Below are 26,296 nucleotides of genomic sequence, written 5' to 3' on the forward strand. Positions count from 1 at the left end.
TTCTGGTATTCTCTTGCTTTTTTGCTGATCCAACAGATGTTGGTAATTTGATTTCTGGTACCTCTGCCTTTTCTAAATCCAGCTTGAACATCTGAAAGTTCACAGTTCATGTACTGTTGAAGCCTGGCTTGGAGCATTACTTTGCTAGGGTGTGAGATGAGTGAAAGGGCAAAGCAGAAAGCTCTGAAAGAAAGGCAAAAGAGAAGCTAAAGGCAAAAGAGAAAAGGGAAAGTATACCTATTTGAGTGCAGAGTTCCAAAGTAAAGCAAGGAGAGATAAGAAAGCCTTCCTAAGTGAACAACGTAAAGAAATATAGAAAAACAATAGAATGGTGGAAGACTAGAGATCTCTTCAAGAAAACTACAGATACCAAGGGAACATTTCATGCAAAAATGGAAGGAGAATTCTCACCTCTCAAAAGATCCCTAGTGATTAGACAATAAATGAGTCGGATGTAACCTGCTAGGATCACCTGCCCCAGGAATGCCAGATATAGGATGTTTATTTGTGGCTCAGGGTACTGGAAGGGGAATATCAGGGAATCCAAGACCCCATTATAGAACCACACAGCTCAGGGGCCATGGGCTGATAAGACCCTTCATGAAGGGAAGGAGGAGGGAGAGGCAAGAAGCTGAAGATGAGGGAGGACCACTCTGTACAACTATGATCTCCAACATGAATGTAACTGGACAACACCACACTAAGTTAAAAAAGCCAGACATGAAAGACCAAGATTGTATAATTCATTTATATGAAATGTGCTGAACTGGTAAATCCATGGAGACAGCAAACATTTGGTGTTTTCAGGGGCTGAGGGGAAGGGCAAATGGGGAATGACTACTAAAGGGTACCAGGTTTTCCTCTGGGTGATGAAAATGTTTGGAACTAGAGAGAGTAGTGGTGATGGTCAGGTTTGTGAATGAACTAAATGCCACCAAATTATGCACTTTAAACTAGTTAGTTACATGACGTGAACTTCAGCCTCATTTAAAACTATCTCGTGGGCAGAAAGGAGCTGAGTGAAAAAGCCAGCTCCTCTCAAAAGCCAGGGACCCAGAGTGTGAATCTCGTTTCTCCACTCACTAACCAGATGACCTTGGAGCACTCTGGCCATTGCCTAGCTCCTGTTTACTCATCTGTAAGGTGTGCAAAATCAATTGAACCCACTTCAAGGGGCTACTGGAAGGAGGACTCAAGGGAGCCCATGGATGCACAGATTAAGGAGCACAAGGTGATGAGAAAAGGAAGCTGTGGTTGTGTTGAAGAGAGGAGAAGTCACTTGGGGTGAGCTGTGGTGTCAGAGGCAGAAGTGGAGAGAGATACTGAGCCATATTTTCCCATTTAGTCCTATTTTCTACACATAGAACACTGCTGAAATTCTATACATGGGGAAAGAAAAACACCTTCTTGAGTTTAGAAGAGCTGGGGAAGGATGGAAGGAGGTGAGACTGCAGATGGGACTTTCCCATGGAGGGGCATCCATGGAGGGGAGAGATGCTGGCTCACAACACAGCCTGATCAGAGGCAGAAAGACAGGGAGAGAGTCCAGGGGCAGTTCTGGAGAGGTGGAGACACACGTGACCCTGGCATCCTTGATCACCTTCCCTCAGCCTCTTTGATGGGGCAGGAAGTGGATCTGGAACATCAAGGGAACTTTGCCCACCCCACTGTCCTGGGGAGTGAGGTCAATGTCTTCAGAGGTCTAGGAGCTGGCCATGGAGAAGTTCTGGAGGATGGTGGTGAAGAAGAGGAGTAATTTTGTGTGGGAGATGCCTTTGCTGAGACAAATAGGCTTTCCTGTGAGCTCAGAGGTTCACAATGTGGACAACAGGTGCTTGCACATTCTTTGCCCTGTCACCTCCCAAAGCCCAGACACCTGTGTCCATTGCAATATATTTGTGTGAAATTGACTTTTAACCTGCCATTCAAGGTTGATTCCTAGTGAAGTCCCAGATCCTGTGAAAGGTGTGTTTTGCTGGGTGGATGTAACTTTCTCATCTTTCCATGTCACTGTTTGTAGCATTTGTTTGATTTCCAAAGAGTTCAGTGGCTCCACAGAATGTAAGGAGATACTTCTCCTTGGATGTGTGTGTGAGTGTGTGTGCTTCCACTTGGAGGTATGGGCATATTTCTGACTTGACATTTTTACTGTCTTTCATGTCTAATATGGGAAGAACAGTACCTATCTTGTAGGGCTATTATGAAGTAAAAGAAGTTAATGTTTGTTAAAATTCTTAGAATAACACTTGACCCACATCTAGGCCCATTTAGAAGTTAGGACACATGAACTTAGCAACACTCAGGGAAGAGCTCCCATGTGATTATTCTGTAACTGGTTCTGCAACTAGGCTCTTCCAAAAGAGCCTGATTTCTGCTTCCTCCCACCCAGTCCTCCCCATCCCTTGGGCTCTGCAACCAGCCACCCTTGGGCTGTCTCTGCCCGTGGTCATCTGCCTCAATCCTTTTTCCTGTCTATACCTCCTGTCAGGCACTGTTTCTTTCTATACTCTCTTCCTCTTCCTTGTTCTGTCTTCCTCAATCTTATTTAACTCACCTTCTCTGTCTATGCCAGTCTGATTCTGTCTGCAATGCTTTCTCATTTTTCAGTCTCCCTATTGAGTTTCCTTTTCTCTGCCTCAGTGTTTCTTCTTTGCTATTTATGTCAGTCTCTCTTTTTCTCTCTCTGTCTTACCCTGTTTCTCTCCTTCTTCCTCCTCTTCGTCTTCATCCTTCTCCTCCATCTACTTGTGTTCCCTCACATCTCTCTCAATCTTTCTGCCAGTATTTCTCCTGTCTTTCTCTGACTCTGTCTTGTCTCTGTCTTTCTCTCATTATATCCTTACCTGTCTGTCTCTCTCTTTACTTGCCACATCTGTGCCTCTCTCTAAGCTTAGAAGAGGACTGTTGAATGGATAAACTGACTCTCATGCATCAACCCGCATGTGCCCCCAGCTGAAGATCAATTGAAGGAGGAGGCCATTGCACTGGGCAGAGCTAGGGTTCCTGGGTCAGTGAAGTCATTGGTAAAATTCAAGACTATGGACTTGATGATAATGAAAACCACAATCACAGAAAACTAAACAAAATGAAAAGGCAGAGGATTATGCCTCAGATGAATGAACAAGATAAAACCCCAGAAATACATGGTGTATATATACAATAGAATATTACTTAGCTTTAAAAAAAAGTGAAATAATGCCATTTGCAGCCACATGGGTGGATCTAGAGATTGTCATACTGATTGGAGTTAGAGAAGGAGAAATATCAGATGACACCCCTCATATGTGGAATCTAAAAAGAAATGATACAAATGAACTTACAAAACAAAAAGAGACTACACAGACTTCTGCTTGGATGAACAGAGAACGAATTTATGGTTGAGGAGGAGGATGCAGGGAAGGGATACTTAGGGAGTTTGGGACCTACATGTACACACTGCTATACTTAAAATGGATAACCAACAAGGACCTGCTGTATAGCACAAGGAACCCTGCTCAAAGTTATGTGGCAGCCTGGATGGCACAGAAATTTGGAGAATGGATACGTGTACACGTATGGCTGAGTCACTTCACTGTTCACCTGAAACAATCACAATCTTGTTTGTTTGTTAATTGGCTATGTGAAATTGAAAGTGTTAGTCACTCAGTCATGTCCGACTCTTTGCGACTCTGTGGACTGTAGCCCTCCAGGCTCCTCTGCCTGTGGAATTCTCCAGGCAAGGATACTGGAGTGAGTGGCCATTTCCTTCTCCAGGGGATCTTTCCAACTCAAGGACTGAACCTGGGTCTCCCACACTGAAGGCAGATTCTTCATCTTGTGAGTCACCAGGGATATCCCAATACAAAGTAAAAAGTTTAAAAAAAAAAAAAAAGAATAAAGGTGGAAAGTGTTTCAGCAAGGAAATGAAACAGATGTGGAACCTGGGACCCTTCACTGCAGTGTTACAACGCTTGTGTGTGGACATACCTCTCCACAGTAGACAAAAGGTGGAACAATCAACATGTCAATTGACTGATGAAAGAAGACACAAAATGTATTTCCACACAATGGAATATTAGTCAGCCATTAAACAAATGACCTACTAATATCTGCTACAATGTCGATGAACCTTGAAAACATTATGGTAAATGAAAGAGCCAGAGATAGTCACTTATTCCCCTCTGTCCATGGGATTCTCCAGGCAAGAGTACTGGAGTGGGTTGCCATTTCCTTCTCCAGTAAGCTTAGATCTAAATCTTGCCCTCCTTTGGTGCCTCAGTTACCCTAACTGTGCTAGGGGCGATAGTGCTTGCATGCTGAGTTGCTTCAGCATGTCTAGCTCTTTGCAACCCTAAGTACTGTAGCCCACCAGCCTCCTCTGTCCATGGGATTCTCCAGGCAAGAATACTGCAATGGGTTGCCATGACTTCCTTCAGGGGATCTTCCCAACCCAGGGATCAAACTCAGTCTCTTATGTCTCCTGCATTGGCAGGTGGGTTCTTTACCACTTGTACCACCTGGGAAGCCCAGGGGTAGTGGTAACACTAAGTTTTGAAGATATTTCTTGACCCTGAAATATTGTCAGTCAACAGAGTGGGCATCTGGGGAGGAGTGGTGACTATAGCAGGAGATGAAGGAGAGACCAGAGAAGAGACTTCCACAAACAGAGGGAGCAGAGAGGAGTCAGGAACCTGCACATGTTAATTTTGGACAGAGGCAGGGGCTGGATGGAAGGACTCGCTCCGCTTCTCACCATCCCCTTCCCCTGTGGGGCAGGAAGCAGACCTGAAACACAGAGGGTGGCCTCCCTGCCACATTTGCCCACAGTATGAGATCATTGTCTTCTCGGGTCTTGGGAGAATCCAAGGAGAAGTTCTGCAGAGGGAGGTCAAGCAGAGGAAGAGCTCTGAGGGGGCCAACCTCTCACCCAGACAGAAGCGTTTTCCTGAGGGTGTTAGGGAGGGAGAGTCAGTGGGCGGAGTCCTGCAGAGCACTTGGTTGCTCCACCCCCACAATTCTGAGGTATTTGCTTACTCCTACATGTGAGGTTGGAGAAGGCAATGGCAACACACTCCAGTACTCTTGCCTGGAAAATCCCATGGATGGAGGAGCCTGGTGGGCTGCAGTCCATGGGGTCGTTAAGAGTCGGACACGACTGAGTGACTTCACTTTGACTTTTCACTTTCATGCATTGGAGAAGGAAACTGCAACCCACTCCAGTGTTCTTGCCTGGAGAATCCCAGGGATGGAGGAGCCTGGTGGGCTGCCATTTATGGGGTCACACTGAGTCAGACACGACTGAAATGACTTAACAGCACATGTGAGGTACTTCTGATCCTATTGTCCTCAATACTAACACATCTCTGTGTATGTGTGTGTGTGTGTGTGTGTTTGCCTCTGCGCTGGAGGGGTATCTATATGTTTTTTTTGGGGGGGGCGGTATCTATATGTTCTAAGACCTTCCTCTTCTCAGCCTATCTCATATGGCACCCTCCTCTGTTCCTCCTGGAACCTAGTTTTTTCCCTTCTGGAGTTCTCTGTCTCTGTGTGTGTGCCTTTATGTGTTAACTATAATCTCAACTAAGCCAATTTATGAGAAAATGGGAAAACACTGGAGAAATCTGTGGCAGCGTGCCCTGGGTATGAGGACCATGGGAGAGAGGTAGAGGGAGATGAAACCTTTGGTCTGTCCCGGAGTAGGTGGGCACTTGGCTGTTCAAATGGTGACCGACTTCTGATCAGTGGATGCACAGCCTTGCTCTAAGTTTCTGAGTGTCCGCACTCTTCTGGTCACCTTGACCCTCTTCCCAGCCCCCTGGTCCTGCCCACAATCAGCAATCAACCCAATAAGCCTCCCAGATCCATGCCCAGACCCATGGCCTCCCAACCTGTGGAGATTTTGACTGCTTATGCCCACATCATGCTTTAAAAACTTTGACCAGGACCACATCCACTCTTGCCCCCATCTTTCTTTTCTTTCTTTTATTTTTTTTTATAAATTGATTTATTTTAATTGAAGGCTAATTACTTTACAATATTGTAGTGGTTTTGCCATACATTGACATGGGAGTCAGAGCCACGGTTCTGACTGTCAAAACCACCCCTCATATCTCCCTATAAGATGGGTTCAACTTCCACAAAAGCATCCATGCAGGTGGAGCCCTTAGTATCTCAGTTGACTTCAGCACAGCCTATGTCCACCGGAATAACCAAGGGTGAGAGCAATGTGTCCTTGGGCTGGGCTAAAGTTTCGCCTGCATCCTGTGGACCCACAGTCTCATGGGATGGAAAGGAGCCCAAAGAGTTGCCTTGTGTGTGTGTGTGTGGCAAAGTTAATTACTGTTCATTAGTATTCATAGCTCATCTCTGAGTGCATAAACATCTCTGCCACATTGAACTTGGATGGTATTTGCTTGGTCCAGTGAAGCAAGGGCTCAGTTTTGCTTGTCATGCTGTTTTCTCTGTGTCTAATATGTAGGATAGAACCTTCATTAGCTCCCATTCTATAAGACTCTCAAGGCCTGGGATGAGCATGTTGCATGCACAGGAAAATAACCTTTTGATTTTAAGTCACTGAGATGTTCAGAGTGTTTATCATACCTTAGCCCTGCCCTGACCTCCATAGACCATGGCTTCCTATGGGGCCTTGAGCCAGTCCCCTGTCCCCTGAAGTCTCTCTTGTTCTCAGCTCCTATCAAATGATCAAATTATTTTTTCCTTTGACCACTTAAATAATTTGATCATTTGATAGGAGCTGAGAAAACTATTGGTAATACTCAATATATCACCCTGGTAAAAAATTTTAAAAAGAAGAACTTGTAAAATAGAAACAAGATATGTCCTTAATTTGATTTACAATTGATAAAAACACATGGTAGAATAGCCATAAAATATTTAGAATACATGATAGCCAGTGTTAAGCTTAATGGAGAAAATAAAAACATTCTCCTTAAAGTTAGGAATTAGAGGAGATTGCTCACTATCAGTATTATTTCTTCTCAAGATACAGAAGTGTTAGGAAAACATGGTATGTGACTTTAGTCTAAGAAACATTTAAGTCAAAATATCATCATTTACAGATGTTAACACTATTTATTAGGAAAAGACAAGAGATAAATGAAAAACTGTTAATTATAAAAATAATATAAGGAATTTGTTCAGTTAAGACAGAAATATGCACCCCAAAACTTCAGTGGATTTCTGATATACATATTAAAACAATTTTTTTTTTAGTTTTTTATTTTTTTAATTTTAAAATCTTTAATTCTTACATGTGTTCCCAAACATGAACCCCCCTCCCACCTCCCTCCCCATAACATCTCTGTGGGCCATCCCCATGCACCAGCCCCAAGCATGCTGTATCCTGCATCAGACATAGACTGGCGATTCAATTCTTACATGATAGTATACATGATAGAATGCCATTCTCCCAAATCATCCCACCCTCTCCCTCTCCCTCTGAGTCCAAAAGTCCGTTATACACAGCTGTGTCTTTTTTCCTGTCTTGCATACAGGGTCGTCATTGCCATCTTTCTAAATTCCATATATATGTGTTAGTATACTGTATTGGTGTTTTTCTTTCTGGCTTACTTCACTCTGTATAATCGGCTCCAGTTTCACCCATCTCATAAGAACTGATTCAAATGAATTCTTTTTAATGGCTGAGTAATACTCCATTGTGTATATGTACCACAGCTTTCTTATCCATTCGTCTGCTGATGGACATCTAGGTTGTTTCCATGTCCTGGCTATTATAAACAGTGCTGCGATGAATATTGGGGTACATGTGTCTCTTTCAATTCTGGTTTCCTCGGTGTGTATGCCCAGCAGTGGGATTGCTGGGTCATAAGGTAGTTCTATTTGCAATTTTTTAAGGAATCTCCACACTGTTCTCCATAGTGGCTGTACTAGTTTGCATTCCCACCAACAGTGTAGGAGGGTTCCCTTTTCTCCACACCCTCTCCAGCATTTATTGCTTGCAGATTTTTGGATCGCAGCCATTCTGACTGGTGTGAAGTGGTACCTCATTGTGGTTTTGATTTGCATTTCTCTGATAATGAGTGATGTTGAGCATCTTTTCATGTGTTTGTTAGCCATCCGCATGTCTTCTTTGGAGAAATGTCTATTTAGTTCTTTGGCCCATTTTTTGATTGGGTCGTTTATTTTTCTGGAATTGAGCTGCATAAGTTGCTTGTATATTTTTGAGATTAGTTGTTTGTCAGTTGCTTCATTTGCTATTATTTTCTCCCATTCAGAAGGCTGTCTTTTCACCTTGCTTATATTTTCCTTTGTTGTGGAGAAGCTTTTAATTTTAATTAGATCCCATTTGTTTATTTTTGCTTTTATTTCCAGTATTCTGGGAGGTGGATCATAGAGGATCCTGCTGTGATTTATGTCTGAGAGTGTTTTGCCTATGTTCTCCTCTAGGAGTTTTATAGTTTCTGGTCTTACATTTAGATCTTTAATCCATTTTGAGTTTATTTTTGTGTGCGGTGTTAGAAAGTGATCTAGTTTCATTCTTTTACAAGTGGTTGACCAGTTTTCCCAGCACCACTTGTTAAAGAGATTGTCTTTACTCCATTGTATATTCTTGCCTCCTTTGTCAAAGATAAGGTGTCCATATGTGTGTGGATTTATCTCTGGGCTTTCTATTTTGTTCCATTGATCTATATGTCTGTCTTTGTGCCAGTACCATACTGTCTTGATGACTGTGGCTTTGTAGTAGAGCCTGAAGTCAGGCAAGTTGATTCCTCCAGTTCCATTCTTATTTCTCAAGATTGCTTTGGCAATTCGAGGTTTTTTGTATTTCCATGCAAATCTTGAAATTATTTGTTCTAGTTCTGTGAAAAATATGGCTGGTAGCTTGATAGGGATTGCATTGAATTTGTAAATTGCTTTGGGTACTATACTCATTTTCACTATATTGATTCTTCCAATCCATGAACATGGTATATTTCTCCATCTATTAGTGTCCTCTTTGATTTCTTTCATCAGTGTTTTATAGTTTTCTATATATAGGTCTTTAGTTTCTTTGGGTGGTATATATAGGTAGTATATATATATATGATATACATATTAAAACAATTAAAATACATTAGAAGAGTGCTCTATACTGAAATGTGTCCTCCCCAAATTTATACATTGCAGCCCTAACCCCCAAAGTGATATTTTGAGAAGGGATCTTGAGAGGTAGTTAGGTTTAAATGCCTTCATTAGGGTGGAGCCTCCAAGAAGGAAGAGGATTCTTATAAGAAGAAGAAGGAATACCAGAACCCTCACTCTGCCATGTGAGGCCACACAAGATGGTGGCCGTGTGCAAGTCAGAAAGAGAGACCTCACCAGAACCTGACCATGCTGGATCCCTGATCGCAGACTTGCGGTGATTTGTGGCAATAATTATTTCCATAACTGTGAGAAAATAATTTATTTTGCCTAAGCCATCAGTCTATGGTATTTTTAAAATAGCAGCCCACAGCCTGAGCTGAAAAAGAGGCTCTATAAACAATAGCCACGATCTCCTCCCATGTTCCTTAGGAATAAATTTGGAAAGAAATAGGCAAAGCCTAGTTTAAAGAAAGTTCAAGATGCCACCAATAATACAAGAACTAAATGGACACACTATCTTGTGTCTAGGATATAGTAAATATTTAGATTTGTCAAAGATATCTGAGTCAAACTACCAATTTGGTGAATTCTAATAAAATCCAAATCGAATTTTTTTGAGACTTTGATAAAATAATTCTAAAGTATACTCTGAAGAACAATAAAATGTGTTACAATAACAAAGAAGAGTATGGTGTCCATAAAATACTAAAACATACATACAGGTATAATAAGCCAAATAATATTATATAGCTAGAAAAGATAGATTAGACAATGACTGTAGAGGTGAGTCAATATAAAAAACAAACAGAGGTAGACCTAAGGAGATTAAATTTTTTCAGTTGAAGGAATTTCAAGTCAGTAGCTAAAAGCTGAATTACTTGATAGGTGATTGAATCAAGGTAACTGCACAACCCTGGGAGTGAATATTCCTTAAATTTGTGTGCCCTGAGTACCAACGGATCTCACTCTAATCTGGCTCATATTTTAAATATGAAACTCTTTTTGTCTTCATTTATATTATAAAAATTCCCCTTGTTTCCAATATAAAAATTAGAATAGTTATTTGAGTTTTCAAAGAAAAACTGTAAACATCTTTCAACATTCCTGGCACATAGCAGGTGCTCAAAAATGGATCATTTCTTTGCCTGTTCTGTGTGTGCAAGAAACGTGTGTCTGCATCTGTCTCTTTACCTATATCACTGATTTTGTCTCCATTGTCTCCTCTATCATACCATATCCCTTCCCTTTGCCTCACACTCTCTCTCTCTCTGTAGATGTTTTGCTTTCTTTTTCCTCCAGAATCCTCACATTTTCCCAAAATGTTCACCAAGTGTTTGGGGCTGAACTGAGTCAGAAAGTCATACACAGAGCGTGAGTGAGCAGGCATTCCCTCTTGGGAGAAAGAACATGACTTATCCATGGAGAATGGAATGAAGACTTCTGACTTTCTGAAGTTGCCCTGCACATCCAGGAAGAAGCCAGGGTAGAAGGCATCTGGCTCTAAAAGTGGTGTGGGTCTTGGAGGGCAGAGCTCAGGATGGTGTACACAGTAATGTCCTAAGAGGACATCAAAGACAAGTGGATTCAAATGGCCATCAACAAAGAGTGGCTGAATCCATTATGGTGCCTCCACAGCTGATAATGAGCTTCACCCACTGTGTGGCTCTACAGTTAGTGGCAGAAATGTTGAAATGACTCCCCATTTGGTTACTAGTGTCTGATCCCTCTAGGTATCCCCACCAATCACCCTGATCCCTCATCCCCAAGACGTCTTGGTCTTCTTTATGATCCATCAACTAAAAGGCTCACATCTGACTCAACAGAGCCCTGTAAAGAGCTGACTCCAGGACTGGGGCCAGAATATAACCTGATGGGTGCTGTTCATTCAGTTCAGTTCAGTTCAATCACTCAGTCGTGTCTGACTCTCTGCGATCCCATGAACTGCAGCACGCCAGGCCTTGCTGTCCATCACCAACTCCCAGAATCCACCCAAACACATGCCCATTGAGTCAGTGATGCCATCCAACCATCTCATCCTCTGTCATCCCCTTGTCCTCCTGCATTCAATCTTTCCCAGCATTAGGGTCTTTTCCAATGAGTCAGCTGTTCGCATCAGGTGGTCAAATATTGGAGTTTCAGCTTTAGCATCAGTCCTTCCAATGAACACCCAGGACTGATCTCCTTTAAGATGGATTGGTTGGATCTCCTTGCTGTCCAAGGGACTCTCAAGGGTCTTCTCCAAGACCACAGTTCAAAGGCATCAATTCTTTGGTGCTCAGATTTCTTCACAGTCCAACTCTCATATCCATACATGACCACTGGAAAAACCATCGCCTTGGCTAGATGGACCTTTGTTGGCAAAGTAATGTCTCTGTTTTGTAATATGCTGTCTAGGTTGGTCATAACTTTCCTTCCAAGAAGTAAGCGTCTTTTAATTTCATGGCTGCAATTACCATCTGCAGTGATTTTGGAGCCCAGAAAAATAAAGTCAGCCACTGTTTCCACTGTTTCCCCATCTATTTGCCAAGAATACACAGAAGAACTGTGCAAAAAGATCTTCACGGCCCAGATAATCACGATGGTGTGATCATTCATCTAGAGCCAGACATCCTGGAATGTGAAGTCAAGTGGGCCTTAGGAAGCATCACTATGAACAAAGCTAGTGGAGGTGATGGAATTCCAGTGGAGCTATTTCAAATCCTGAAAGATGATGCTGTGAAAGTGCTTCACTCAATATGCCAGCAAATCTGGAAAACTCAGCAGTGGTCAGTTTTCATTCCAATCCCAAAGAAAGGCAATGCCAAAGAATGCTCAAACTACTTCACAGTTGCACTCAACTCACATGCTAGTAAAGTAATGCTCAAAATTCTCCAAGCCAGGCTTCAGCAATACATGAACCGTGAACTTCCTGATGTTCAAGCTGGTTTTAGAAAAGGCAGAGGAACCAGAGATCAAATTGCCAACATCCCCTGGATCATGGAAAAAGCAAGAGAGTTCCAGAAAAACATCTATTTCTGATTTATTGACTATGCCAAAGCCTTTGACTATGTGGATCACAATAAACTGTGGAAAATTCTAAAAGAGATGGGAATACCAGACCACCTGACCTGCCTCTTGAGAAACCTATATGCAGGTCAGAAGCAACAGTTAAAACTGGACGTGGAACAACAGACTGGTTCCAAATAGGAAAAGGAATACGTTAAGGCTGTATATTGTCACCCTGCTTATTTAACTTCTATGTGGAGTACATCATGAGAAACGCTGGGCTAGAAGAAACACAAGCTGGAATCAAGATTGCTGGGAGAAATATCAATAACCTCAGATATGCAGATGACACCACCCTTATGGCAGAAAGTGAAGAACTAAAGAGCCTCTTGATGAAAGTGAAAGTGGAGAGTGAAAAAGTTGGCTTAAAGCTCAACATTCAGAAAACGAAGATCATGGCATCCGGTCCCATCACTTCATGGGAAATAGATGGGGAAACAGTGGAAACAGTGTCAGACTCTTTTGGGGGGTGGCTCCAAAATCACTGCAGATGGTTATTGCAGCCATGAAATTAAAAGACACTTACTCCTTGGAAGAAAAGTTATGACCAACCTCGATAGCATATTCAAAAGAAGAGACATTACTTTGCTGACTCAGGTCCGTCTAGTCAAGGCTATGGTTTTTCCTGTGGTCATGTATGGATGTAAGAGTTGGACTGTGAAGAAGGCTGAGTGCCAAAGAACTGATGCTTTCGAACTGTGGTGTTGGAGAAGACTCCTGAGAGTTCCTTGGACTGCAGAGAGATCAGCCCTAGGATTTCTTTGGAAGGAATGATGCTAAAGCTGAAGCTCCAGTACTTTGGTCACCTCATGTGAAGTGTTGACTCATTGGAAAAGACTCTGATGCTGGGAGGGATTGGGGGCAGGAGGAGAAGGGGACGACAGAGGATGAGATGGCTGGATGGCATCACTGACTCGATGGACGCGAGTCTGAGTGAACTCCGGGAGTTGGTGATGGACAGGGAGGCCTGGCGTGTTGCAATTTATGGTGTCGCAAAGAATTGGACACGACTGAGTGACTGAACTGAACTGAATTGAACTGATGGGGACCGATGCCATGATCTTAGTGTTCTGAATGTTAAGCTTTAAGTCAACTTTTTCACTCTCCTCTTTCACTTTCATCAAGAGACTCTTCAGTTCTTCTTCACTTTCTGCCATAAGGGTGATGTCATCTGCATATCTGAGGTTATTGAGATTTCTCCCGGCAATCTTGATTCCAGCTTCTGCTTCCTCCAGCCCAGCGTTTCTCATGATGTACTCTGTATATACGTTAAATAAGCAGGGTGACAATATATAGCCTTGACGTACTCCTTTTCCTATTTGGAACCAGTTTGTTGTTCCATGTCCAGTTTGAACTGCTGCATTCTGACCTGCATATAGGTTTCTCAAGAGGCAGGTCAGATGATCTGGTATTCCCATCTCTTTTAGAATTTTCCACAGTTTATTGTGATCCACACAGTCAAAGGCTTTGGCATAGTCAATAAAGCAGAAATAGATGTTTTTCTGGAACTCTCTTGCTTTTTCCAGGATCCAGAGAATGTTGGCAATTTGATCTCTGGCTTCTCTGCCTTTTCTAAAACCAGCTTGAACATCTGGAAGTTCATGGTTCACGTATTGCTGAAGCCTGGCTTGGAGAATTTTGAGCATTACTTTACCAGCGTGTGAGATGTGTGCAATTGTGCAGTAGTTTGAGCATTCTTTGGCATTGCCTTTCTTTAGGATTGGAATGAAAACTGACCTTTTCCAGTCCTGTGGCCACTGCTGAGTTTTCCAAATTTGCAGCATATTGAGTGAAACACTTTCACAGCATCATCTTTTAGGGTTTGAAATAGCTCAACTGGAATGCCATCACCTCCACTAGCTTTGTTCGTAGTGATGCTTCCTAAGGCCCACTTGACTTCACATTCCAGGATGTCTGGCTCTAGGGGAGTGATCACACCATCTTGATTATCTGGGTCGTGAAGCTCTTTTTTGGAGAGTTCTTCTGTGTAGTCTTGCCACCTTTCTTAAAATCTTCTGCTTCTGTTAGGTGCCTATCATTCTGTCCTTTATTGAGCCCATCTTTGCATGAAATGTTCCCTTGGTATCTCTAAATTTTTGGAGGAGATCTCTAGTCTTTCGCATTCTATTGTTTTCCTCTATTTATTTGCATTGATCGCTGAGGAAGTCCTTTAAATCTATTTCTCACTTCCACTGCTGTCCATTGGGTGATTCAAAACTGTGAATATCACCTCTAGGTACACCTATCTCAGCAATGTAAGCTACCACACACACACAAAAAATGAGTTATAACCATAGGCATTGACCTGAACAATATGTTTACAACAAACTGTTATATTAAAAAAAGAAAAGGACACTCACATACACACACACACACACACAAATTGCAAATTGTGCTGCTGCTGCTGCTAAGTCACTTCAGTCGTGTCCAACTCTGTGCCACCCCATAGACGGCAGCCCACCAGGCTCCCCCATCCCTGGGATTCTCCAGGCAAGAACACTGGAGTGGGTTGCCATTTCTTTCTCCAATGCATGAAAGTGAAAAGTGAAAGTGAAGTCGCCCAGTCGTGTCAGACTTTTACCGACCCCACGGACTGCAGCCTACCAGGCTCCTCTGTCCATGGGATTTTCCAGGCAAGAGTACTGGAGTGGGGCGCCATTGCCTTCTCCCAAATTGTGCTAGATGCATGGAAAGACAAGGTCACTCAGTTGCAACCTGACTCTCACAGTACGAGCCAATCATTGTGTGTATGGGTATATATAAACACGTGGATTCATATAAACATTAAGAAGAAATGATTTTAAAAGGTTTACAAAAACCAACTCTACTGTATAACGAGCTTCAAAAATATATTCTATTTTCTCCAGCAAACCTAATATCTTGTAAAGGTAATAAATATGACTGAACAAAAGAAAGAAGACTTCAGTATATTTGTAAAATCTCTTCTCTTCCATAGAAATCTGGAAATGAAAATTCTTATCATAGTCCAACAACCAGATATGAACCATAGGATTGGAGGCAGACAGCACCTACAATCAAGATTTGTGACCCTGCTGGTCTCACCTTAGGGAGGTAATATCCTCAGAAGTGAGTGTCCTTGATGACAGAGTGGGGGACACCAAGAGGGACTAGGTCACTGAATCTCTGAATCTCGTGGATGACGGCATCTGTATAAGGCATTTTTGCCCTATCTTCCAGAGCTGGGAGACGGTGTGCACCAATCACTCTGTCGATTTCTGCCTGGACTTTCTCTGAGAACAGTTCAAGTGGGAGGAGGGTATGTCAACAAATGCCCATAACAGTGGACTCAACCAAGTGACCTGAAAATGACCTGCAGACTGATGAAAGGGTCTTGTAAGTTCTTTTCTAAGATGTTGGGTTATCGTTCCTCTCAATGAAGGCATCAAAAAAGAAAGTTAGAAACTTGTTTGTGAAGAAGTCTTATCTGTTATTTCTACTCTAGTTATGAGTTATGACAGGGGGTAAACTGGGTAAGGATGGGTGGGTAGAAATTCATTCAACACTTCATGGTGCTTTTTGCTTTTCCAACTAAAAATGGGTTGTAGCTGAAACTGGTGTCATCTCCTTTTGTCTCACTCACTTGCTATGTGATTTTAGATAAGTCATTCCCTCAGGCTGGCTTTAAATTCATTCCAGTGAAAGAATGGAGTCTGCTGAGGTGAGAGTATCTCCAAGTCTGATCTGCAGACATCAACTGAGAACCAATGGAGGGGCTTTTTAATTAGTTGTAAATTGGCCATTTCCTTCTCCATGTAAATTAGCAATATATGTTAAAAAGTCAAATTCTTAGTCCACTTGAAAGAGTAGTTGGCAAGAATCCTGTACTTTAGTAGACAGCAAAATGCACTGCAAAAGGTAATGCTTTACGTCAGGAGCATTCTTTGAAAACCAGAAGGCACCTTACCATCACTCAGGGAAGATTGCAAAACACTGCATAAGTACAAACACCTTCTACACCAGAGGGTGCTTGCCTGCATGAAAAATTCTTTGTAAAGTAAATCCTAAAGTGCTCTGTTAACTTCAAAGAGCTTTGTCTCTGAAAGTGAAGTCGCTCAGTTGTGTCTGACTCATTGCAACCCCATGAACTGTAGCCTACCAGGCTCCTCCGTCCATGGAATTTTCCAGGCAAGAGTACTGGAGTGGGTTGCCATTTCCTTCTCCAGGGGATCTTCCCGACCCAGGGATCGAACTCGGGTCTCCTGCATTGCAGGCAGACGTTTTACCATCTGAGCCACCAAAGTTACAAATGCCTGTGTGCTGTGCTTAGTTGCTCAGTCACATACGATTCCTTGCAATCCCATGGACTATAGCCCACCAGACTCCTCTGTCCATGAGGATTCTCCATGCAAGAATATTGGAGTGGGTTTCCATGCCCTCCTCCAAGGGATGTTCCCAACACAAGGATCCAACCCAGGTCTCCCCCATTGCAGGAGGATTCTTTATCAGCTGAGCTACCAGGGAAGCCCTCTAGGGGTGATTTTTTTTTTTCTCCCAGATCGCTCAGGACAGAAGTTATCTGTGTATCAGCCTCCCATCATGGCCTTAGAGACCCTCATTCCTCCCCCGCCCCCACCTCCCATAAGCCCAGCTCACCTAAGAACCTTAAGGGGTTCTTAAGAAGGAGTAGAAACCCAAAGCAGAGTGTGGAACTGGAGGTCTCTGTACCAGTAAAGAACAGTGAGAGCGCCATGTGAGTGAGATTCTCCTGGTGAAACTCACTCTCAGGATTTGAGCACTCCTAGAGATGGGGATGGGTGATTCTTAACATTTCCCCCTGCAGAAATTCCCCATTTCTGAGTCTCTTATCTCCCTACCAACACCATGTTCCTCTGTGCCAGTTATTCTTTTTATTGAACCTCTTTTTCTCTAATCAAGGCCAACAAGGTACCAAAAGGGTGAGCTCCGGAATCAAAGTGCCTGGACTTCAAATTCTGGCCCTAACATTTACCAGCTGTGTGTATTTGGGTGAGGAATATAATCTCTCAGTGCCTTACTGCGTCCTCATGGAGTTATTTTGATAATTTATGATAAGCTCAATGAAAGTTAGAGGTTAATTTGTTGATTTCGTTGATTTTCTGTTGTTGATTCTCTCTGTCCCTGGGTGTCATTGCACTCCTGATTGGCCCTTATAGCTGACATTCCAGGGATGATCCTGAAGATATTTAAAAGCTTATGCTTGGAAGAAAAGTTATGACCAACCTAGATAGCATATTCAAAAGCAGAGACATTACTTTGCCGACTAAGGTCCGTCTAGTTAAGGCTATGGTTTTTCCAGTAGTCACGTATGGATGTGAGAGTTGAACTGTGAAGAAGGCTGAGTGCTGAAGAATTGATGCTTTTGAACTGTGGTATTGGAGAAGACTCTTGAGAGTCCCTTGGACTGCAAGGAGATCCAACCAGTCCATTCTGGAGATCAGCCCTAGGATTTCTTTGGAAGGAATGATGCTAAAGCTGAAACTCCAGTACTTTGGCCACCTCATGCAAAGAGTTGACTCATTGGAAAAGACTTTGATGCTGGGAGGGACTGGGGGCAGGAGGAGAAGGGGATGACAGAGGATGAGATGGCTGGATGGCATCACTGACTCGATGGACGTGAATCTGAGTGAACTCCGGGAGTTGGTGATGGACAGGGAGCCTGGCGTGCTGCGATTCATGGGGTCGCAAAGAGTTGGACACGACTGAGCGACTGAACTGAAGCACTTGCCAGAACAGATGTTGGCCTCCATCAGTTAGAACAGACATAGGCCTCTGACTAATCAGAACAAACTCGGATCTGTGCCTGTCAGAATTGGGGGAAGGAGTGAGATCCATCTCAGAGTAAGCTTACTGGACCGTGTGTTAACTTTGTCATAATCTCTTTAAAGGCATTCCAAAAGGAAGGCTTCGAGAGGATTAGGAAGGAATAGAGGGGAGGGATTGGACCATGGACTGCTTGCTAATCCTTAGGGAAGTATTTCAACATTTAAAGAACACATACATCCCGCATAAAGATACTAGCTCAATGTCCGTAGTGGGTCCATCAGTCTCTTTCCGGCTCCCACTCCCCCCGAGTCCAGGGCAGCCCTTGCCTTGTCCATATTTAACAACTGGTATGGCACTTGTCAGAACAATCAGAACAGACATTCGCCTCTATCAACCTGAATATACATGGAGCTTGACCAACCAGAACAGACTTGACTCTGTCCCAGCTGGGAGAAGGAGAGAGCTGTGTCTCAGAAAAAACTTACTGGACACATGTTAACTGCTTACCATCTCTTTAAAGACTGCTGGAAGGAAGTGTTGAGGGGGTATAGGAAGGAATGGTGGGGGGCTCTGCTGAGAGGTTGGATCTTTGGCTTTCTTGCTAATCCTTAGGGAAGTATTTCAACATTTAAAGAACATGTACATCACACCCAAAGATATTAGTTCAATGTCAGTACGATTTCCATCACTGTCTTTCCCATCCCCAGTGCCCATCGGGGGCAGGCCTTGCCTTGTCCATGCAGAGTAGGAAGGAATCAATGAAGTCCTTAGGGCCACTGAAAGCTAGCATCTTCTGGCGCCTCTCCCTGTTCTCAGTGATAAAATCTTTCACTTCTTCAGTCATGCTGTACAAGTGGGTGTGTGTGCCAGGAAAGTGTTTCAAGATGCCCGGGAAGATTTCAAACACCTACAGGGCAACAGACAAGGCGCAGAACCCATTGTGTTCACTGGGCTGGTGCTGTGAGTGTTGATGCTCTGAGCTGCACACGCAGCAACATCCAAAGGGCATAATTCACCCTGTGGACTTGGCGGGTGTACCTCCCACCTGAGTGCACACATGCACACACACACACATGCAAACAGTAGTGCATAGATCCCTGCACCCAGCTTCAGTCACTCTCACATCTGCTGAGGTTTCTTCTCTTGAAGCCCGTCCTTGTCCAAGGCCTGATTATGACCCCTGAACTGATGGATGGCCTCACCTGGGAGGGGACAGGGGTTGTACCTTCTGTGTTTAGTGTTCAGGACAGAAAGTATTTGTTCTCTTCCTGGGGTCCACCCACCCTGATTGCTGGCCCACCATTCATTTGATTCCTCACCTGGGTATAGAAAGAGTAGAGAATGATAAAGATTTCATTCATTAAATGTAGCAGCCATAATAATCTAGGGTCCTGGTAATTAAAGTGCTCACCAAGGACAATGGAGCAGATGATGTTGGCACTGATGGAGTTAAAGAGGAAGTGGGGATCCAGGTAGGCCCCTGAGGAGATAGGTCTGTCATGGGGGAGGGGTCCCCTGCACAGTCCTTCTGGTTGTCTCTGACCTGGCTGGTGCCATCTCATCCTAGCTCCTTTGATTAGTTTGTCTTTCTCTTGGTTGACTCAGCTTTTATTGGTTTCTAAGATTTCTTTCTGAAAGTGTCCACCTCGGGGTCTCTTGTTGATTTTCATGGTCTGTGTTTTGGGCTGACTTTCTCTGGTCTTTTCATTCACTCTTTCAGACTCACTCCTTCTTCTCTGTTCTCTTGCCACATCTTTGTAGCCCCTCTCCTTAACCTCATTGACATTCCGTGTTCCCCTGACTTCAATAACTCCCTACTCCCTTTACTTTTTGCTTTCACGTTTCCTTGCAGTTTCTGTTCCTAGATTTATTGTGTCACCTTCTGCATATCTCTCTGTCTTGCTTTTGCTGTGTTTCTCTGTCTATGCTCTCTGTGCTTCTGTCTACTTTCTCTGCCTCTCCCTCTCTCTTTGCTAGTTTCTGTCTCTCTCTGTTTTTCCTCATTCTCTTTCTCTTTTTCTGTCTCTATCTTCTTCTCCTCTGTTTATCTGAACCTATTTCTGCCTCTCTCTGTCTTTGTCTCTGGATCTCTCTTTATCAGTCACATGCCCTCTCCCTCTCTCTCACCCCATCTCATCCCCACCTCCACCCAGTCTGCACTCACCCCGGGATTTCCGAAGCTCCTCCACCAGAGACTGAGCCTCCTCCTTGATTCGTTCCTCAATACTCCGCTTCCCCATCCCAAAGTCCTTCATGGTGGTCACAGAGAATCGCCGTAGAACCTTCCATGACTTCCCACTGGCAAGACCCAGACCTGATGGTGTGGCGGGGAGGGAAGGCTTTGAAGGCACATGGGATAGTCCCTCCTCCTCTCCCTAATCCTCACCCTCGTTCCCCACTCACCTGTTCCCTGGAAGACAGGGTCAGTGATGGTGATGTGCCCTCGGCCAGAGAGCCCCTTGACCTGATCCACCAGAGCCTCCCTCATCACCTCATACCCCCATAGGATGACAGTGGGCTGAGACCACTGTAGACGGTAAAGGTAGATGATAAAGACATCCCCATATTTCTCCTGAAGCTGTGGGGGCAGAGTACAGGTCTCACTCCTGACTCAAGAGAAGGGTCTCCACTTCACCCCTGCCTCATACCTCCCAGTTAACCTAACCTTCAGACTGCAGTCCCAACAGGGAAGAGCTGAGACTGGAACCCTGTGGTCTCCTCCGAGCCTCACATACCACCTGACCCCAAGCATCCCCCTCTCTTGGCTTTGCCCTGAGACCTCTCAGTTTTGCTTTTAAAAATTACAGAGACTCCCCACATCCAAGCTATAGAATCTCTCCCTCCTAACCTACACAGCATCACAGCTCAAAGTCTCACGTCTATTCAAATGTCTCTCTCCGAAGGGAACCCTCCTACACTGTTGGAGAGAATGTAAATTGGTGTAACCAGTATGGGGAACAGTATGGATGTTCTTTAGAAAACAAAAAATATAGTTACCATATGACCCAACAATCCCATTCTTGGACATATGTCCAGAAAAAACATAAGTCAAAAAGATTGAGAACTTCCAGATGTACAAGCTGGGTTTAGAAAAGACAGAGGAACAAGACATCAAATTACCACTGGATCACAGAAAAAGCAAGGGAATTCCAGAAAAGCATCTACTACTGCTGACTGTGTGGATCACAATAAACTGTGGAAAATTCTAAAAGAGATGGGAATACCAGACCACCTGACCTGCCTCTTGAGAAATCTGTATGCAGGTCAGGAAGCAACAGTTAGAACTGGACATGGAACAACAGACTGGTTCCAAATAGGAACAGGAGGACGTCAAGGCTGTATATTGTCACCCTGCTTATTTAACTTCCATGCAGAGTACATCATGAGAAACCCTGGGCTGGAAGAAGCACAAGCTGGAATCAAGATTGCTGGGAGAAATATCAATAACCTCAGATATGCAGATGACACCACCCTTATGGCAGAAAGTGAAGAGGAACTAAAAAGCCTCTTGATGAAAGTGAAAGAGGAGAGTGAAAAAGTTGGCTTAAAGCTCCACATTCAGAAAACAAAGATCATGGCATCTGGTCCCATCATTTCATGGGAAATAGATGGGGAAACAGTGGAAACAGTGTCAGACTTTATTTTTCTGGGCTCCAAAATCACTGCAGATGGTGACTGCAGCCATGAAATTAAAAGATGCTTACTCCTTGGAAGGAAAGTTATGACCAACCTAGACAGCATATTAAAAAGCAGAGACATTACTTTGCCAACAAAGGTCCATCTAGTCAAAGCTATGGTTTTTCTAGCAGTCATGTATGGATGTGAGAGTTGGACTGTGAAGAAAGCTGAGCACTGAAAAATTGATGCTTTTGAACTGTGGTGTTGGAGAAGACTCTTTGAGAGTCCCTTGGACTGCAAGGAGATCCAACCAGTCCATTCTAAAGGAGATCAGTCCTAGGTGTTCATTGGAAGGAATGATGCTAAAGCTGAAACTCCAATACTTTCGCCACCTTTTCTGCCATAAGAGTGGTGTCATCTGCATATCTGAGGTTATTGATATTTCTCCCGGCAATCTTGATTCCAGCTTGTGCTTCTTCCAACCCAGCATTTCTCATGATGTACTCTGCACATAAGTTAAATAAGCAGGGTGACAATATACAGTCTTGATGTACTCCTTTTCCTATTTGGAACCAGTCTGTTGTTCCATGTCCAGTTCATGGACACCAGGGTCTTGGAAAAGACCGTGATGTTGGGAGGGATTGGAGGCAGGAGGAGAAGGGGACAACAGAGGATGAGATGGCTGGATGACATCACCGACTCAATGGACATGAGTTTGAGCAAACTCCCGGAGTTGGTGATGGATAGGGAGGCCTGATGTTCTGCGATTTATGGGGTCACAAAGAGTCAGACACGACTGAGTGACTGAACTAACTGAACTGAGCTAAGTAGGTATATAAGTGAAGTGAAGTGAAGTGAAAGTCGCTCAGTCGTGTCTGACTCTTTGCAACCCCATAGACTACAGTCCATGGAATTCTCTAGGGCAGAATACTAGAGTGGGTAGCCTTTCCCTTCTCCAGGGGATCTTCCCCACCGAGGGATCGAACCCAGGTCTCCTACATTGCAGGTGGAATCTTTACCAGCTGAGCCACAAGGGAAGCCCAGTAGGTGTATAACTTCCTGTTAAAGACTAGCATGGAGACACTTTTTCTGCCCCCTTCTGGTGTCTATGTCAGAAGTTTTCTCTATCTCTTTTATACTTTAATAAAACTTTATTACACAAAAGCTCTGAGTGATCAAGCCTTGTCCCTGGCCCCGATTGAATTCCTCTCCTTCAGAGGCCAAGAATCCCAGCATCTTTCATGGCTCAGCAACAATCTTTCAATATAAATAACCATAGATATGTTGATGATACCACCCTAATGGCAGAAAGCAAAGAGGAACTAAAGAGCCTCTTGATGGAAGTGAAATAAGAGAGTAAAAAGCAGGCTTAAAACTCAGTATTCAAAAATCTAAGATCATGGCATCTGGTCCTATCACTTCATCACAAATAGATGGGGAAAAAATGGAAGCAGTGACAGATTTTCTCTTCTTGGCTTCCAAAATTACTGTGGATGGCCTCTGCAGCCATGAAATTTGAAGATGCTTTCCTCTTGGAAGAAAAGCTATGACAGACCTAGACAGCGTATTAAAAAACAAAGACATCACTTTGCCAAAAAAGGTCTGTATGGTCAAAGCTATGATTTTTCCAGTGGTCATGTATGGATATGAGAGTTGGACCATTAGAAAACTGAGCCCCAAAGAATTTATGCTTTTGAATTTTGGTGCTGGAGAAGACTCTTGAGTCCCTTGGAATGCAAGGAGATGAAACCAGTCAATCCTAAGGGAAATCAACCCTGAACATCCATTGGAAGGACTGATGCTAAAGCTAAAGTTCCAATACTTTGGCCACCTGAGGCAAAGAGCCAATTCATTGGAAGAGACCCTGATGATGGGAAAGATCGATGGCAAAATGAGAAGAGGATGGCAAAAGATGAGATGGTTGGACGCAATCAGTGATTGCATCACTGATTCAATGGGCATGAACTTGGGCAAACTCCAGGAGATAATGAGGGACAGGGAGGCCTGGCATGCTGCAGTCCATGGGGTCGCAGAGTCAGACACTATTTGGCAACTGAACAACAACAGATACAAAATAGGTAACTCATAAGAACACACTGTATAGCACAGGGAACTCTACTGAATACTTGGTAATGACCTATATGGCACTGCAGTTTAAAAGAGGGTGGACATATGTATATATATGGCTGATTCAATTTGCTGTACAGCAGAAACCAATACAACATTGTACAAATCAACTGTACTTCAAAAGAAATTAGTTAAAATTGAAAAACAAAAATAGAGTCACAGATACAGAAAACAAACATATGTTTACCAAGGAATAATGGGTGAGAGGGATAAATTGAGACTAAGATTAACATATACACACTACTCTAGATAAATGCTTCTCATGAGCAGTCATGTTTAAAAACAACTGGACTCTATGATGATCTATTTTTATCTAATTTATTTCACTTTTTCTATTTCATATCCAGTGCTCCCATTTCATTTCATTTATGTTCTTCAATTTCTCCATCTCCTTTTTAATCTTTTTTCTCAAAGCTTATCAAGTGTAGTAGAAAAGCTTTTGTATGTATATGTATATCTGTATAATATGTATAATACATATATTTTTGAAAACTTGTGACTTTTTGCCTAAGCTAAAAAATTATGGCATTTTGATTCTACTTGTTTGACTTGGTATGAATAGAATGCTAGATTTCTAATTAAAAAATAGATTGCAAGAAGCAACAAAAGTTTACTGTATAGCATAGGGAACTATAGTCAATATTTTGTAATAACCAATGATGAATAATAATTTCAAAAGCAGTATATGTGTATCTGTATAATTGAATCACTTTGCTGTGCACCTGAAACATTGTAAGTCAACTATACCTCAATAAAAAATAACATATACACACTAGTATAAAAAATAGATAACTAATAAGGAACTACTATGGAGTACAGGAAACTCTACTCAATACTCCATAATAACCTAACCTATTTGGAAAAAAATCTTAAAAAGAGTGGATATATGTGTATGCGTAAGTGACTCATTTTGCTGTACAGCAGTAACTAACACAACATTATAAATCAATTATACTTCAATAAAAATTAATTACAAAATACTGCACAAGAGGCAACCCACTCCAGTGTTCTTGCCTGGAGAATCCCAGGGACGGGGGAGCCTGGTGGGCTGCCGTCTATGGGGTCGCACAGAGTCGGACACAACTGAAGCCACTTAGCAGCAGCAGCACAAGAGGCATTAAGGATGAGTTCTTTCAGCAGACCATTCAAAGTATTGATAATTATTGTCATCTATCTTTATTATGACTACTTTTCAACACTCATTTGGCATGTATTATTAAACTGTACTGGGGACTATATTAAAAGTCTTAAAAAAAAAAAAAAAAAAGAACAAGATACATGAGCCCTAGTGTGATTGCAGCAATATTTACAATAGCCAAGACAGGGAAGTAACCTAAATGTGTATTGATGGAGGATTGGTAAAGAAAATATGTTGCTTATATACAGTGGAATATTACCCAGCCATTAACAAAAAAGAAATAATGCCATTTGCAACAACATGGTTGAGCCTAGAGATTATCATAGTAAGTGAAGTTAGACAAAGAAAGACAAATGTATAATAGCACTCATATAGAATCTAGTTTTTTTTTTTTTTAACAAATCATACAAATGAACTTATTTACAAACAGTAACAGAGTCACAGATGTAGAAAACAAATGTATGGTTACTGAAGAGGAAACATGGGTGGTGGGGTGGGATAAATTAGAAGCTTGGGATTAATATACACACACTAAAAAATACATTCATATACACTATTATATACAAAGTAGATAATCAACAAAGACCTACTTGTATAATACAGGGAACTCGACTCAGTATTGTGTAGTAACCTATACGGATAAAGAATCGAAAAAGAATAAATATATGTGTATATATATATAAAACTGGATCACTTTTCTGTACACCTGACTAATGGAACACTGTAAATCAACTCCACTTCAATAAATTTTTAAAATAAAATCAATACAATATTGTAAACCAGTTATCCTCCAAACAAAAATCAATAATTAAAAGAAATTTTCTTTTTTAATTTCTCTCTCCACCCAACCTTGTCTTCACTCCTTCTCATAAGAATTCTGGTAGCTTCTCTATTGTGTATCTAGGGCCAGATCATGACTGGAAGAAGACAGTCCCCAAGGGGGTCTGGGAAGTCACACCCGAACTTGACCCCCAGCTCCCTTGCTGCCTCTGAGCTGTTTCCCATCCACCCACCTCCTTTTCCTCCCGCCCCCCACCTGCCCTTTCCATCTCACCGCCTGCAATGACTTGAGGAAGCCCTTGTGGTCCATTTGCAAGACATTTCCCAGGAAGGGCAGAGGCCAGGGTCCGGGGGGAGGTGGGGAAGGTGGACCCCGGAGGCAGCGGGGCCCCAGAGGAGCAGGAGGCCAATGAAGAGAATGAGGAGCAGGATGGTGGAGAGAGCCACGGTCCGTGCCTACCTTCGATCCTGCTGTCTCTCTTAAAGGCAGTCTGCTTCACTATTTGTTATTTTGCCCTATGGGTGGGGAAGGTGTGCCAGGATCCTACCTTGGCAGAGCTCCTGCTAACTCTCCAGAGACAAGAGGGAGCCCAAAGTTTGCAGGGGCTGCAGAGGCCATGAAGTTTATCATCTCAGCGGATCCTAAGCCAGCTACCCACGGGCCCCTGATGGGCTGGAGGTGTCTTGGTGGGCGATGCCCTTGAATGGAGAGCACATCCGCCAAGGTGGTGGGAGGGGGTG

At 43.0% G+C, this 26,296-nt stretch overlaps 1 pseudogene; it reads right to left on the bottom strand.

The window, feature by feature from the left end:
- Positions 1–1,606: 1,606 nt before the first annotated feature.
- On the bottom strand, positions 1,607–26,272 carry LOC128063961 (cytochrome P450 2B4-like; annotated as a pseudogene).
- Positions 26,273–26,296: the final 24 nt, after the last annotated feature.

Source organism: Budorcas taxicolor, chromosome 18 (assembly GCF_023091745.1).
Source record: "Budorcas taxicolor isolate Tak-1 chromosome 18, Takin1.1, whole genome shotgun sequence".
Taxonomy (NCBI): Eukaryota; Metazoa; Chordata; class Mammalia; order Artiodactyla; family Bovidae; genus Budorcas; species Budorcas taxicolor.